This window comes from Dendrobates tinctorius, unplaced genomic scaffold, assembly GCF_039654945.1.
Source record: "Dendrobates tinctorius isolate UK_male_01 unplaced genomic scaffold, ASM3965494v1 ptg000231l, whole genome shotgun sequence".
Taxonomy (NCBI): Eukaryota; Metazoa; Chordata; class Amphibia; order Anura; family Dendrobatidae; genus Dendrobates; species Dendrobates tinctorius.
In genome coordinates, this window is record NW_027361898.1 from 21,968,889 (window position 1) to 21,984,953 (window position 16,065).

Genomic DNA, 16,065 nt, shown 5'->3' on the forward strand with positions numbered 1-16,065 from the left:
TTGATCACCTCTACAATCTTGTATGGGTCAATAAATTTGGGGCCCAATTTCACAGAGGGTATTTTAAGTTTGATGTTATGGGTGGACAACCAGAGTTTTTCCCCCACTGTTAATGCAGGACCCACCTCCTCCTGTCCGCAAAATGTTTGTACTTCTTCTGGGCTTTGAAGATGTTCCCCTGCACCTCCCTCCAGAGGGTTTTTAACTGTTGTACCATCCCCTCAGCACCAGGGCAATCAGAATCCATACGGGAAAATTCCCCAAACTGCGGAACAAGTTACCAAGGGGCATAGGCAGAGACATAAACCAGATTTAGCTGGGGTCAAAGCACGAGATAGCACGACAATACCAAAGGGTTAGACAGAACGGATAATCAGGACGTAGCAATAGATCAGAAAACCAGAACGGGCAATAGAAGGTACAGTGGGGACAAACTGTAACAGAGTAACGATAGCCAAGCCATGAGGTCAGAACCAGAGAAGGCGATAGTACCAAAACGTGAGACAGAAAACAGAGTGAGGGGACAGACCGGGTCATACACGGAAAGCAAACAAGCAAAGCAGTATACACGCACACCAGGGATCAGACACACAGCCAGAATAACAGTATAGCTGACAGGGAATCCTAGTCTGGAGTGAGTATAAATACCCCTCCCAGATCCAAAGAGAGGCCGGCAAAAGTTAACCCTGCGAGAACAGGACATTAACCATGTCCTAACCATGACAAGGAGATTCCTGAAAAATTATACACAAATATAAATATAAGAATTCTTCATAACTACAGTAATATATGTATATATAATGGGCACAGAGAAAGAAAAGTATAATTTTACAAATATAAGAATTTCATATCCCTTGGATGAATAATTGCACGAAATTTCCATTTGTACATCAAAATGCCAGAGTTGTAAATACAGAAACATATAAATATGTCATCACGAACTAGACAGCTACCATGGACATCCAAAAAAAAGTTGGAGAATATAGACCCCATTTCAGTAACAAGGTAATTAATATAAAGACATAAACAATGTATTTATAGTCAATGTTCAAAAAAATGGGAGAACAATACGTTAGCAGCATATATACATGCATAAGGACAATAAGAGAAAAAGGTCAATTGTCACATAGCCAACTAAATGTTGGCTATTTGCAAACAATATATACGTAATTCTAGGCTTAGTTTAAAGGCACTTCCAATCATATAAATAAATCCAACAGAGCAAAAATAGGAAGCCTATGCCAAATAGAATTAAAATTAATCAACTTTATTTATCACAGTTAAAAATACACTCATAAAAATCATTTTTCAGTGGAGATATATGTCACCAAAATGAACTGTTTAACAAGGAAAGAACATGCTTTGAAATGCCATAGTAATAAGTAGTTTAATAAAAACCGTTCCAAAAGTCAAGTTAATTTGCATAAATCACAATTATGGCATATATATACACAAAAAGAGAGCTACATTTATGCACTCATCAACTAGTACCCAAATGGGTCATGCACATTAATTTAAATGTCCTTTGTATTCATATATATACCTGAGAGAAAAACATCTTTTCAGTTAGTCAAAAAAAGTATCCACATAGCCAAGCCTACATAGGGTTAAATAAATGAGCTGCCATACAAAATGAAGGCTCATATATAGGTAAATAAATAAACAGACTGTCTCCCAGCTTAATTTAAAGGTGCTTTTAACTGGTGCAGAATATAAATTGCAAAGTGCATTTTAGCTGAGAATAATGGCTAAGTAGCCAATTAGCTGATAATATTTACTAAAGTGCCCAAAATATGCCAGCAGAAATGTAATACAAAATGGACAACCTCACAGCTTAATTCAGAGGTATTATTTACTAGTGCAAAAATGTATACATTGCAAAGTGCAATGGCTAAATAGCCAATAAACTAATAGTATTGCTAAAATGCCCACTATAGTACGCCAGCAAAAGTTATACAAAATATACAAATTGCAGTGTGCACTAGCTTAACATAATGGCTAAGTAGCCGATAACTTGATAGCATTTACTGAGGTGTTCAATATAATGTGGCCGCAAAACATGGACGGTGAAAAAAAGGCTGATTTCAAAAGGACATGTTACCTTGTAAACAGCGCTATGCATACCTCTGAATTAAGCTGTGAGGTTGTCCAAAACAATGACCATGTCTTTATAAACCCTTTTTCAAAATAAGCCGATCTCTCACATTTTACTTTTTTCAGGAGCGCCGGCACCAGACTGGATTATTTTTCTTTTATCCTACAGTACACCTGCGGACGACTGAGGATTGCCCCGTTGACCAGGAGCCGTGCAGCATACCGAGTAATTAGGACCTTGGTTTAGGACATTCCCCTAGGGCCAATACGTTGTTCCTTCTACCTCAATTTGGTGAGCGCATCAGCTTTGTAATTTCCTTTTTGACATTTTTAATATCGCACTTAGATCCTGTGCGGTGCTGTCCCTTTTATATTCCCTATCCATATTTATATGAAAATATGTTATGTGCTTGGAAGCTTCTGATTTTTTGGCAACATCTGAGTTAGAGACACACCTGTGGATGTATTTTAATGCACACCTGAAACACACTGATTCTTTGTGTAGCATCATGGGAAAGTCTAAAGAAATCAGCCAAGCTATCAGGAAGAGAATTGTGGACTTGCACAAGTCTAGCTCATCCTTGGGCACAATTTAAAGATACCTGAAGGTGCCTTGTTCATCTGCACAAACAATTATATGCAAGTACAAACAAGATGGGAATGTCCAGCCATCAGGAAGGAGACGGGTTCTATGTCCCAGAGATGAACGTGCTTTGGTCTAACATGTGCATATCAGACCAAAGCACTGACATGTGCATATCAACCCAAGGACTAAAGCACAAGACCTTGTGAAGACTATGGCAGAAGCTGGTAAGATTGTCTCAATATCCACAGTGAAACGAGTACTGTATCAACATGGGCTGAAGGCCACTCTACCAGGAGGAAGCCATTACTCCTAAAGAAACATAAAAAAGCCAGATTAATGTTTGCAAATGCACACAGGAACAAAGTCCTTAATTTTTGAAGACATGTCCTGTGGTCTGATGAAACTAAAATTGAACTTTTTGGGCTTAATGCTCATCGTTACATTTGGAGGAAAAAGGGAGAAGCTTGGAAGCTTAAGAAAGCCATCTCAACTGTGAAACACGGGGGTGACAGCATCATGTTGTTGGGTTGTTTTGCTGCAGGAGGGACTGGTGCACTTCACAAAATAGATGGCATCATGAGAAAAGAAGATTATGTGGCAATACTGAAGGAACATCTTAAGCCATCAGCCAGGAAGATAAAGCTTGGGAGGAAATGGACAATGAACTGAAGCATACTGACAAATTGGTAACAAAGTGGCTTAAGGATAACAAAGTCAATGTTTTGGAGTGGCCATCACAGAGCCCTGATCTCAATCCTGTTGAAAATTTATGGGCATAGCTGAAAAGGCAGGTTCGAGCAAGGTGACCTACAAATCTGGATCAGTTACACCAGTTTTGATAGGAGGAATGGACCTAAATTCCAACCAACTCTTCTGAGAAGCTTGTGGAAGGATATCAGAAACATTTGACCCAAGTCATTCAGTTTAAGGGCAATGGTACCAAATAATGAAATGTATGTAAATGTTTGATTTTGCAATAAGTAATAAAAATGCCCTAAAACATTCTCTCTCTCTCTCATTATTCTGGCAATTGGCAAATATTAATAATTATGGTGATCCTAACTAACCTAAAACAGGAAAGGTGTATTCTGATTTCATTTAGTTATTGAGGAAAACAAGCATATGTGTCTTTTTATAAAGTACCATGTATACTCGAGTATAAGCAGACCCGAGTATAAGCCGACCCCCCTAATTTTGCCACAAAAAAACTGGGAAAACTTATTGACTCGAGTATAAGCCTAGGGTGGAAAATGAGGTGGACGCCGTGTCATTGCCCCATATGCTGCACACTGACCGAACTGACTCTGTATAATTGTGCCTTTTGTCCCTACTCCCGGGAGGACCACTTACCTTTTTTGGCTCTCCTTCTTTTGAACATAATGCAAATGACAGCAGTACAATACATAGTACTGTGATGAAGGTCAATGTGACCGAAACGCCTATACTGTATGTACTGTACATTAAAATCTACCTTTTCACTGGAAAATATATATAGTGTGTGCCAAGTTTCTATATTCATATGATTACGGACTAGGATCCTACTTGCTGCACCACCACTTATATAGCTGTGCTAAACGGTTTTTGTATTGTAGGGTGAAAAATGCAGCAGCTACTGGCAAATTTCAAAAATAAAAATAGATACCAATAAAAGTAAAATTAATTGAGACATCAGTAGGTTAAATGTTTTTGAATATCCATCAGGAGCCCCATATAATGCTCGAAACAGTTCATGATGGGCCCCATAAGATGCTCCATACAAAATACTCCCCATATAATGCTGCATAAAGGTTAATAATGGCTCCATAAGATGCTCCATAGAATAATATGCCCCATATGCTGCTCCATAAAGGTTGATGGCCCCATAAGATGCTCCATAGATTATGCCCCTGTAAGATGCTCCATAAGAGGCACCATAGATTATGCCCCCATATGCTGCCCCCATAAGATGCTCCATATATTATGCCCCCATGTGCTGCCCCCATAAGATGCTCAATAGATTATGCCCCCATATGCTTCCCCCATAAGATGCTCCATATATTATGCCCCTATATGCTGCTCCATAGATTATGCCCCAAATGCTGCTGCAAATAAAAAAAATGACATACTCACCTCTCCGTCACTGGAGTACAGGTGTCGGTGTCACCGCTGGCTCAAGACCCGGCACCTGAGATATTCACCTGTTCCCAGTCCATCGCTGCTCGCCATTGTCTGCCACGTCCTCTGTCAGTGAAGTTCAGGCAGCAGAGGGAGCGGCGCGCACTAACCACGTCATCGCGCCCTCTGCTGCCAGAACATCACTGACAGAGGACGCGGCAGACAGCGGCGAGCAGCGATGGACTGGGGACAGGTGAATATTGGATATATTTACCCCCTTCTGGCTTGGTCTCTTCAGCCCCGTTCTCCCACGGTCTCCCTTCCTTCAGCGGTCACGTGGTACCACTCATTAAAGTCATGAATATGCGCATATTCATGACTTTAATTAGCGGTACTATGTGACCGATGAAGGAAGGAAGGGAGACCATGGCACAAGCAGGGGGGCTGCAGAGATGCGTCAGGGGGGTCAGTATGATCTGACACCCCCGCTCCCTCTCCCCCGCCGACCCCCTGGTGTATATGACTCGAGTATAAGCCGAGAGAGGGACTTTCAGCCAAAAAAAAATGGGCTGAAAATCTTGGCTTATACTCGAGTATATACGGTATATGGAAACTTCTGGTTTCATCTGTATCTCTGTAAATCTCTAATGTGGTGCTGTCATGAGGGAAAGAAAAGACGTACAGTGGGGAAAATAAACATTTTAAACACCGCCGAATTTGCAAGTTTTCCCACCTACAAAAAATGGAGAGGTCTGTAATTTTTATCGTAGGTACACTGCAACTGTGAAAGACAGATTCTAAAAAAATCCAGAAAATCATATTGTATTATTTCTACAAAATTAATCTGCATTTTATTGCGTGAAATAAGTATTTGATGCAATAGAAAAACAGAATGTGATATTTGTTATATAAACCTTTGTTTGCAATTACAGAGGTCAGACATTTCCTGTAGTTCTTGACCAAGTTTGTACACACTGCATTTTGACCTACTCCTCCTTACAGTCTGGAGACTGGCTAGACCACTCTAGGACTTTGAAATGCTTCTTTTTTTCTGAGCCACTCCTTAACTGCCCTGGCTGTGTGCTTCGGGTCATTGGAAGACCCAGCCACTACCCATCTTCAATGCTCTTACTGAGGGAAGGAAGTTATTGACCAAAATCTCATGATACATAACCCCATCCATCCTCCCTTCAATAGGGTGCAGTCATCCTGTTCCCTTTCTGGAAGAGCACCCCCAAAGTATGATGTTTCCCTCACCATGCTTCACGGTTGGGATGGTGGTCTTGGGGTTGTACTCATCATTCTATTTTGGTCTCCTCTGACCACATGACCTTCTCCCATGCCTCCTCAGGATCATCCAGATGATCATTGGTGAACTTCAAACTGGCCTGTACATGTGCTCGCGTGAGCAAGGGGACCTTGCGTGCCCTGCAGGATTTTAATCCATTGTGATGTAGTGTGTTACTGACAGTAGTATTTGAGACTGTGGCTCCAGCTCTCTTCAGGTAATTAACCAGGTCCTCCTGTGTAGTTCTGGGCTGATTCCTGACCTTTCTCAGAATCATCCTTACCCCACAAGGTGAGATCTCGCATGGAGCCCCAGACCGAGGAAGATTGACAATCATCTTATGCTTCTTCAATTTTCTGTATTTTCTAATAATTGTGCCAACAGTTGTTGCCTTCTCACCAAGCTGCTTGCCTATTGTCCTGTAGCCCAACCCAGCCTTGTGCAGGTCTACAAATTTTTCCCTGTTGTCCTTAGATGGCTTTTTGTTCTTTGTCATGGTGGAGAGGTTGGAGTGTGATTGATAGTGTTTGGACAGATGTCTTTTATACAGGTAGCAAGTTAACAATCAGGTGCAATTAAATCAAGTAATGAGTTGAAGGGCTTCTTAAAGAAAAACTAAGGGCATGTTCACACGGTCAGTAACTGGCAGCGCTTTGAACGCAGCAGATGTCTGCTGCGTCCAAAGCACTGCCGGCGTTTCAACTCAGGTGATTCCGAATATGTTCCTTGAACCGTGCAGAATCACGGCGTCCTATACATTGCACTGGTGATATTTATCTTGCGGAGATAGACATGCTGCGCTCTGGAAAGACACGCCGCATGTCCGTCTTCGCAGGGAAGCCGGATGCATCTGTGCACGCATAGTGGAGATGGGATTGCTTGAAATCCCATCCACTATGCTGTAACATCTGACCGCTGTGAGCTGGACGCTGCGGATGTACGCAGCGTCCAACCTGCAGCGTTTACTGACCGTGGGAACATACCCTAAGAGGTCGGTGAGAGTCAGAATTCTTGCTGGTTGGTAGTTGATCAAATACTTATTTAATGCAATAAAAAGCAATTTAATTATTTAAAAATCATACAATGTGATTTTTTAGATTGTGTCTCTCACAGTTGAAATGTACCTATGATAAAAATTACAGACCTTTCCATTCTTTGTAGGTGGGAAAACTTGCAACATCGGCAGTGTATCAAATACTTATTTTGGTCACTGTAATTACTGTACTTACTGGTAATGGGATTTTCCAGAGCACTTGACAGTACCCTTATATTCCCCCCATATGTCACTGGTAATCGATGGGCACTAATCAAAATTACGGCGTGCATCTAGGTTATGGTTTGGTGCAGGTATGTGTATATACGAGTAATTGTATTATAGGTCCTCTCACACTCTGTAACCCAACTGATGAGGAAGAGAGGTTCCTCCCTTTTTATTTAGTAGGTTCCTGTCCTTGATAGGCAGATCGCCTATTTCGCCTGGTGTTGTCATTGGCTCTGGAAAATCCCACTACTGGTAAACAATTACGTCTTTTTCATATTACACCCACAAACTTAAATATATTTTATGTGATATACCAACACAAATTAGCAAGTATTTTTGAAATGTAAAGGAAATGATACATTTTTTTTTGTTTTTTTAATTATTTAAAAAATATAAATCTGAAAATTGTAACATGCATTTATATTTATTTATTTATTTTACTCACTTATATAGCGCCATTAATTCCACAGCGCTTTACAGACCTGTGTTTGGAGTGTGGGAGGAAACTAGAGAACCCAGAAAAAAAAACACACAAACACGGAGAGAACCTACAAACTCTTTGCAGATGTTGTCCTTGATGGGATATTCAACCCCCTGCAATCTGATACCCCTAAAAAAAAATCACGAGTAACCAACTTTCTCTAGAAGTCACATAATTAGTAAATTGAGTACAGTTGTGTATAATTTATTCTCAGTGTAACTACAGCTGTTCTGTGAAGGCCTCAGAGGTTGTTTGAGAACATTAGGGATCAAACAACATTATGATAACCAAGGAAAACAGCATGATTAGTTTATAAAAAAAATAGCCCAAGCTCTGAATATCTCACGAAGCACTGTTCAAGCCATCTTCCAAAAATGAAAGGAGTATGGCACAACTGCAAAATTATCAATACATGGCCGTCCACCTCAACTAACATCCCAAGCAAGGAGAGCACTACATGTAGATAGAAAAGCAGCAAAGAGGCCCATGGTCATTCTGAAGGAGCTATAGAGATCAACAGCTCAGGAGGGAGCATCTGTCCACAGGACAACCATTAGGGCTTGCTCACACAAGGGTAAAACTGGGACGAGTGCTATCCGATAAAAAAAGGGATTGCACTTGGACTAATTTAATTCAATGATGCAGTGCTGATGAGTGTATTTTTTCTTAAATGTATTTGACATGAGATAAAAATTGCAGCACTCCAAAATCAAACGGGTACGAGAAAAAAATTGGATGCCATATGGACCATCAGTATGGCATCCAAGTTTTACAGATACATTGCAATACTGTAAGAAGTTAAACTGTAAAGGGTCCTATAAAAGATTAATAGCTGCTTAGTTAAAAAAATGGATCGCTTACGAACTGCACATTTAAGACAAGTGAGAAACAAAAAAGTACCACGCTCCTAGTTGAGAATGGGACTGATTTTTTTATATGCTCGTATGACTCCGACCTTAGTCATATACTGAGCAAATCTAGCCTTTATGAAAGGAGAGGCAAGAAGAAAGCCATTTTTAAAGCAAGAGGTAAAAAGTCCCATTTGTAGTTTGCAAAAAAACATGTAGGGGACATAGCTAGCATGTAGAAGAGGTGCTTTGGTAAGATGAAGTCAAAGCAGAACTTTTTGGGGCTAAATACAAAATGCTATTGTGGTAATAACAGGTACGCAGGATGCAGTGAGGAGACGGGAGACTAATTTGTACTTTGGACTGTAACTTTTATAAATGGAAGCTGCTAGGGCTATCCTAAGCAACCAAAACAAAGTAACAGCAGTTGTCCTCACAGGGACTCAGCACAAACACTATTAAGGAGAACACAACAACCCCGGCAAAGGCCGGTTACTATAGGGCTGCGGTATGGCCGACTGTGGGTCCTTAGTTTCTATAGTATCACTTATCCGTCCTGACGTCCCTCGACGTCTCAGATGATGTTGCTTCGGCATCGCAGATCTGGCGTAGTCTTCGGGCGCTCCAACGCCCAGGAGGGGTGGGGGCACAACATGTCCTGGGCGAGTTCTTTGATGAGGCAACCCCTGTGAAAGCAGCGGGTTTCCGCCGGTTAGCGGATTAAGGGAGACCCCAGCCTCTGAGCAGAGGTGAGTCGCAGTTACGTGGAGTGGTGGTTGGTAGGCCACGTGCACAGCCTGGGGCTGTGCAGAGAGTTTCTCTGTTAGCGAGGAGCAGGCCTCAACTGCCGACTGCAGCGGGGTGATGGCAGCTGTGGGCGGTAATGGACAGGCTGCAGCTGCGGACTGTAGTGGAGCGGCAAAGTCTGCTGGCGGCAGCAGGCAGGCCGCAACCGCGGGCTGGAGTGGGGCGGCAGCGGCCGAGAGTGGCAGCGGACAGGTCGCAACGGGCTGGAGTACAGTGGCAACGGCCGCAGACAACAGTTGGAAAGCCGCGACTCCGGACTGGAGTGAAGCGGCACTCTCCTGTCAGTAAGCTCGGCGCTTCCTCGCGGCAGGCCACTGACGCTCCCACAGTCTCCTGCTCCGTCTCTGCCGTTCTGCTGACTGACTGTCCGGCGCGTTCCCTGCCCCTTTTATACTCGGGCCTTCCCCTGCTGTTTTGTCCCTCTCAGCCATCCGCCTTCCTCCTCCGAACCACGGGTACAGTTCCCTTAGGAACCTAGATGGCGGTCCCCTTGGTTCCAGCCCGGACATTCTGCGGGGGCCCTCCTTCCCACACTCCCCCATCCTGTATGCTTGCCAGTCCTCGGGCGAGGGCCTTAGTAGACTTGGATTGGCCTGTGGAAATGTCAATTTTTGTTGCCATATGAACTGGTCCTGTTCGTATCGTTCGGGGGGTTTGCCAGCTGCTGACTGCTCGGAGCGTCTAAGTTCGACTATGGTGGAGTCTTCCGGGGTGGTGGATGGTGGTGGGCTAGTTGGTTCAGGCATGTAAATTGGGTCAGTTGAGTTGTCATTGAGTGGACAGCCCACAGATATCGTGGGGAAGTCTTCCTCGTTGTCCGGGTCCCAGGCCACTGGCAGTGGTTCAGAGACCTGGGGGGGTAGGCTCAGGTTGTACAGGGTCGGTGGAAGTACATGGGCGTACCATATTACGGTGTACAATGTGATTGGGCAGTGTTCCGTCTTTCTCGGGTCGTATTTCGTATACAGGTCCATCGGGGTTTATGCGGCGTAAGACTCGGTAGGGACTTTCTTCCCAGCGTGGTTCTAATTTGTTCTGGGGGCGTTGGTCTAGTCCGAGTACCCGGTCTCCGATTTGAAGGTTGGAGGGTGGAGGTAGATTTCTTCCTGGGTGTTCTAAGTCTTGGAGCTTGGTATGAACAATTCGGTGGAGGGTTTGCAGCCGGTGTCGGTGATTTCGTACCCATGATGATACTCCGGTCCAGGGCTGGGGCTCCTCTGGGTCCAACTCTACCTCCGTGATCCCTTTGCCTTCTCGCCTGAATAGTAGGGAGTAGGGGGTATAGCCGGTAACTCGGTGCACCTGGTTGTTATAGACCCATACTAGTTCAGGGACATACTCGGGCCAGCATGCCTTCCTGTCACTCTCCAGGGTACGCAACATTTGAATTAATGTCCGATTAAATCGATCGCATGCCCCGTTTCCCTGCGGGTGGAATGGCGTGGTCCGGGATTTGTCGATACCGTAGAGACGATGTAGTTCCTCCATAATTTTTCCCAAAAAACATGCTCCTTGGTCGGAATTTATACGTTGAGGGCAGCCGTACACTTGTATAAAGTTTCTACAAATTGCGGAGGCGGCCGACTCCGCGGTTTGGTCTCGGGTGGGAGTGACCACGGCAAACTTAGTGAAATGGTCCACCATGACGAGGCAGTGTTTGTACCCCTGGAATGCGGGACCAATGTCAAGTAATCTACCATCAAAAGCTCGAGGGGCGCTGAGGTCACTATTGTTTGCACTGGGGCTCGCTGTGCGAGCGGTTTGGCTAGCTGCATAGGCTGCAGGCCCGTAAAGTCTCGTCCACAGCAGCATGCAAGCATGGATAGTAAATTATCTGCTGCAACCATTGCAAGGTCTTTTGAGCCCCGAAGTGGGTCCCTTTTTCGTGGGCTTCTCGGGCCAGTTCGTTGAGTTGGGCTCTGGGCGCAACTACCTGCCAAATCGTCTTAGATGTTGTCCGTGATGTCGTTTTACGATACAATAGTCCTCTTCTGATGACCAGCCTCTCCCATTGTCGTAACATCAGCGACATATCCTGAGTCAAAGTCTGTCTTTGAGAGTCAGTGGGTAGTTTGCCAGCAGCTACCCATTGCCGTAGCAGCCCAATTTCTTCATCTTTTTGCTGCTGTTGGATCCATTTTTTCACGGGATTGCTCCAGCATGCCCCTTAGGGGTTCCGAGGGGGATACTTTCTGGGTGGCAGCCGTGAGCACGGTGGCAGTGAGGGCGAACGGTATCTCTTCCCCTTCCAGTTCGTCGTCTCGACTCTTCCCTGGAGTTGTATGTCGGATCCGGGAGAGGGCGTCAGCATGTACATTTTCGGCCCCTCTTTTATAGATAATCTCATTGTCAGGAACACTGCACTGAACTTGCTCACTGAGCCACTGCGCTTGTCCAGAGTAAAACAAACTGTGCTCAGAGATACCTGTGGAGCGGGCAGCAGCAGAGAAGGTGCATACTTCAGAACAGCAGGACCTGAAGCACGTGACTGCTGGGGGCATGGCCTAAACCTCAAAGAGCTAGGAGCTGCAGGAAAACTCCTAGCAGGGTAACTATGGGACAAAGTTACCAAGGGGCATAGACAGGGGTGAAAACAGATCAAGCCGGGGTCAAAGCACGAGATTGCACAACAAAACCAGAGGATTATACAGGAAGGATAGTCAGGACGTAGCCAATGAGTCATACACGGAGATAGCTGCAAAGTACAAGAGGGGCGAGCAGAGAGTAGTCAGGTCACAGGCAATGAGTCATACACAGAGAGGATAGCGCAGTACAGAATCAACAGGTAAACTCACAACGGGGAACAGAACCGGGTCAGAACCAAATAAGCAAGCTATAAGACAACGAACAGGCACAGACACACAGGGGTCAACACACTCGGCCAAAGGCAAACGTATAACTGACGGGGATGGGAGTTTCTCAGGGGTATAAGAAGCTCTCCCTGAACCAAAGAGAGGCCACAATGATTAACCCCAGGCGTGCAGGTCAAAGCCTGCACTGGGCTCCCGGCATTAACCCTTGATGTGCAGGTCAAAACCTGCACTGGGATCATGACAGTACCCCCCTCTCAACGGGGGGCCTCTGGACCCCCAGGCTTCCCGGGGTATTTGGCATGGAAAGCCCGAACCAGGCGATCTGCATGTACAGTGAACCAGGTACTGCAAGGAGCGGCGCACCCGCCGAGAGTCCACAATATGTCTGACCTCATACTCCAATTGACCCTCCACCAACACTGGAGGAACAACAGACTCAGAGTCTTCCTTGACAGACCCTACGGGTTTCAACAGAGGTTTATGGAACACATTGGATATTTTTAAAGAGGCGGAGAGACGCAACCTATATGCCACTGGGTTGACTATCTCCATAATCTCATACGGACCAATGAACTTTGGTCCTAATTTAGCTGATGGTATCTTTAAGTTGATGTTACGTGTGGAAAGCCAAACCTTCTCTCACACCTGAAACATGTCTCTCGGGACTCACTTTTTGTCAGCAAAATATTTGTACCTCCCCTGGGCCTGAGAGATATTATGCTGGACCTCAGCCCAGAGGTTTTTTAACCGTTGAAAGGACCCCTCTGCCCCTGGACAACCGAAATCCACCCATGAAAACTCCCCAAAATGAGGATTAAATTAATCAGGAAAGGGGACATGTTGGTGGACTGACTCACCCAGTTGTTAAAAGCGAATTCCGCCAACGGTAACGCATCACACCAATCCTCCTGTCTGGCAGAGGTCAGACACCGGAGAATTTGTTCCAGAGATTGATTGGTGCGTTCCGTCTGACCATTACTCTCCGGGTGATATGCCGACGAGAAGGAGAGTGAGATGCCCAATTTCATACAGAATGCCCTCCAAAATTTGGCCACAAACTGCACACCTCTGTCAGACAGGGGTACCCCATGCAATCGGACCACATGCTACACAAACAACCTTGACAATGTTTCTGCTGAGGGTAATGCTGCCAAGGGAATGAAATGGGCCTGTTTAGAAAACCTATCCACCACCACCCAGTTCACGGTATTGCCCCTGGAAGGTGGAAGGCCGGTAATAAAGTCCATGGAGAGATGAGTCCATGGCCTATCAGGAACCGGTAAAGGTATGAGTTCCCCAGCCGGCCGGTTATGCGAGCTTTTGGAACGGGCACACACACCACAAGCAGAAATAAATTTCTTGACATCGGACCTCAGTGAAGGCCACCAAAAACCCCTGGCTACTGCCTCTCTAGTGGCCGTGATACCAGGATGAGCACTCAGCTTAGACTCATGAAACTCCTGCAGAAGTCTAGGCCACAATAAATCTGGAACAAACAATTTATCCCCTGGCCTGGTTGCCGGAGCTAGGGCCTGAGCCCTTAAAATTTCTTGTTCCAACTCTGATGAGACCCCCGCCACTACCACCCTGGGGGAAGAATGGAGGATGGCATCTCGGGGGGAGACACCGGGTCAAAACTTCTGGACAGGGCATCCGCTTTAACATTTTTGGACCCCGGTCGAAAAGTAATGGAGAATTGAAATCGTGAAAAAAAAGTGACCAACGGGCTTATCTAGGAGTAAGCCTCTTAGCAGATTCAAGGTAGGCCAATTTTTTGTGATCCGTGATAACAGTGATAGGGTGAGCCGCCCCTTCCAAAAAATGCCTCCATTCCTCGAATGCCAGCTTGACCGCAAGAAGTTCTCTATTGCCTACATCATAGTTTCTCTCGGCTGAAGAGAACTTCTTGGAGAAGAAGGCACAGGGTTTGAGATTAGTAAGGGTGGCCGGACCCTGGGACAGCACAGCCCCCACCCCCACTTCAGAAGCATCCACCTCCACAATGAAAGGTTTGGCCGGGTCTGGTTGGGCCAACACCGGGGCGGACATGAAACATTTCTTAAGAGCTGAGAAGGACTCCTTAGCGAGTACAGACCAATTTTTTACATCAGCCCCCTTCCTGGTAAGATCCGTGAGTGGTTTAACCACTTGTGAGAAACCTTTAATGAATCTCCGGTAGTAGTTCGCAAATCCTAAGAAGCGCTGGAGCCCCTTGAGATCTCGAGGCTGGACCCAGTCAGCAATCACCAGCACCTTCTTAGGATCCATACGAAACCGCTCACAGGACACAATCAGCCCCAAAAAAGACAGTTCCTGTGCGAAAAACGAACATTTTTCCAATTTAGCAAACAATTGGTTCTCCCTGAGTCTCTATAGACACATCCTCCAGGGAGTCAGGTGGAGGATGAAGTGCCAGGGCATCCTTCAGACGTTCACACAGGCCTCTACAGAACAGCCCCTGAAGGGCGGCATCACTCCAAGAGATCTCGGCTGCCCAACGTCTGAATTCAGAACAGAATCACTAGGCCGAGTGCTTCCCCTGACAGACACTCATCACCTTGTCCTCAGCCAAACGCACTCTATCAGGCTCATCGTAAATAAGCCCTAAGGCCTCAAAAAACGCATCCACAGTCATTCTCTCAGGGGCAGAAGAGGAAAGCAGGGACATAACCACCCCCACCCTCAGTTTCTCAACCCCAGAGGAGCGGGGTCTCAAGGAGAAAAAAAAGCTTACAGCCCTCCTTAAATGCCCTAAATTCATTTTTGTTACCAGCAAACGTATCTGGCAATTTAACCGGGGATTCGGGTGGGACTAAAACGACATCTCTATTCCCCACCTGCTGAAAGCCTGCAGAAAGCACCCCCTGAACCGAGTCCGCAACCTGCCGTTGGGACTGGGCCAGAGCTTGGTGTTCCAAACTTAGCTTCTGCATCGACTGAGTCAAGCATTTCACCTGGTCAGATAAAGCACACATTGGGTCCATGCTGCAGAAGTGAGGAGAGAAAAAAAAGTTCACGGTCAGTTATAATGTCAGGAACACTGCACTGAACTTGCTCACTGAGCCAGTGCGTGTGTCCTGAGTAAAACAAGCTCAGAGATACCTGTGGAGCGGGCAGCAGCAGAGAAGGTGCATACTTCAGAACAGCAGGACCTGAAGCACGTGACTGCTGGGGGCATGGCCTAAATCTCAGAGAGCTAGGAGCTGCAGGAAAACTCCTAGCAGGGTAACTATGGGACAAAGTTACCAAGGGGCATAGACAGGGACGAAAACAGATCAAGCCGGGGTCAAAGCACGAGATAGCACGACAAAACCAGAAGATTATACAGGAAGGATAGTCAGGACGTAGCCAATGAGTCTTACATGGAGATAGCTGCAAAGCACAAGAGGGGCGAGCAGAGAGTAGTCAGGTCACAGGCAATGAGTCATACACAGAGAGGGTAGCGCAGTACAGAATCAACAGGCAAACTCACAGCGGGGAACAGAACCGGGTCAGAACCAAATAAGCAAGCTATAAGACAACCAACAGGCACAGGCACACAGGGGTCAACACACTCGGCCAAAGGCAAAAGTATAACTGATGGGGATGGGAGTTTCTCAGGGGTATAAGACGCTCTCCCTGAACCAAAGAGAGGCCACAATGTTTTACCTTCAACCCGTACTTTTGCAGCCAGCCGAGTACCTGCCCCAACCGCCTCAGGTGGTCCTCAAACCTGGCAGCATAGATGATGATATCGTCTAGGTATATTAACGTGGCCACGAAATTGAGATCCGCCAGACTCCGCTCCATCAAC

General features: G+C 45.7%; 1 protein-coding gene across 1 annotated transcript in view; it reads left to right on the top strand.

Moving 5' to 3' along the window:
* The first annotated feature begins 2,240 nt into the window (after window positions 1-2,240).
* The window catches only part of GJB1 (gap junction protein beta 1), a 40,862-nt gene continuing 27,037 nt past the window's right edge, over window positions 2,241-16,065 (top strand). The window contains exon 1 of the mRNA XM_073556171.1: window positions 2,241-2,386. The gene's annotated coding sequence lies outside the window, so the exon portion shown is untranslated. The remainder of the gene's footprint in view (window positions 2,387-16,065) is intronic.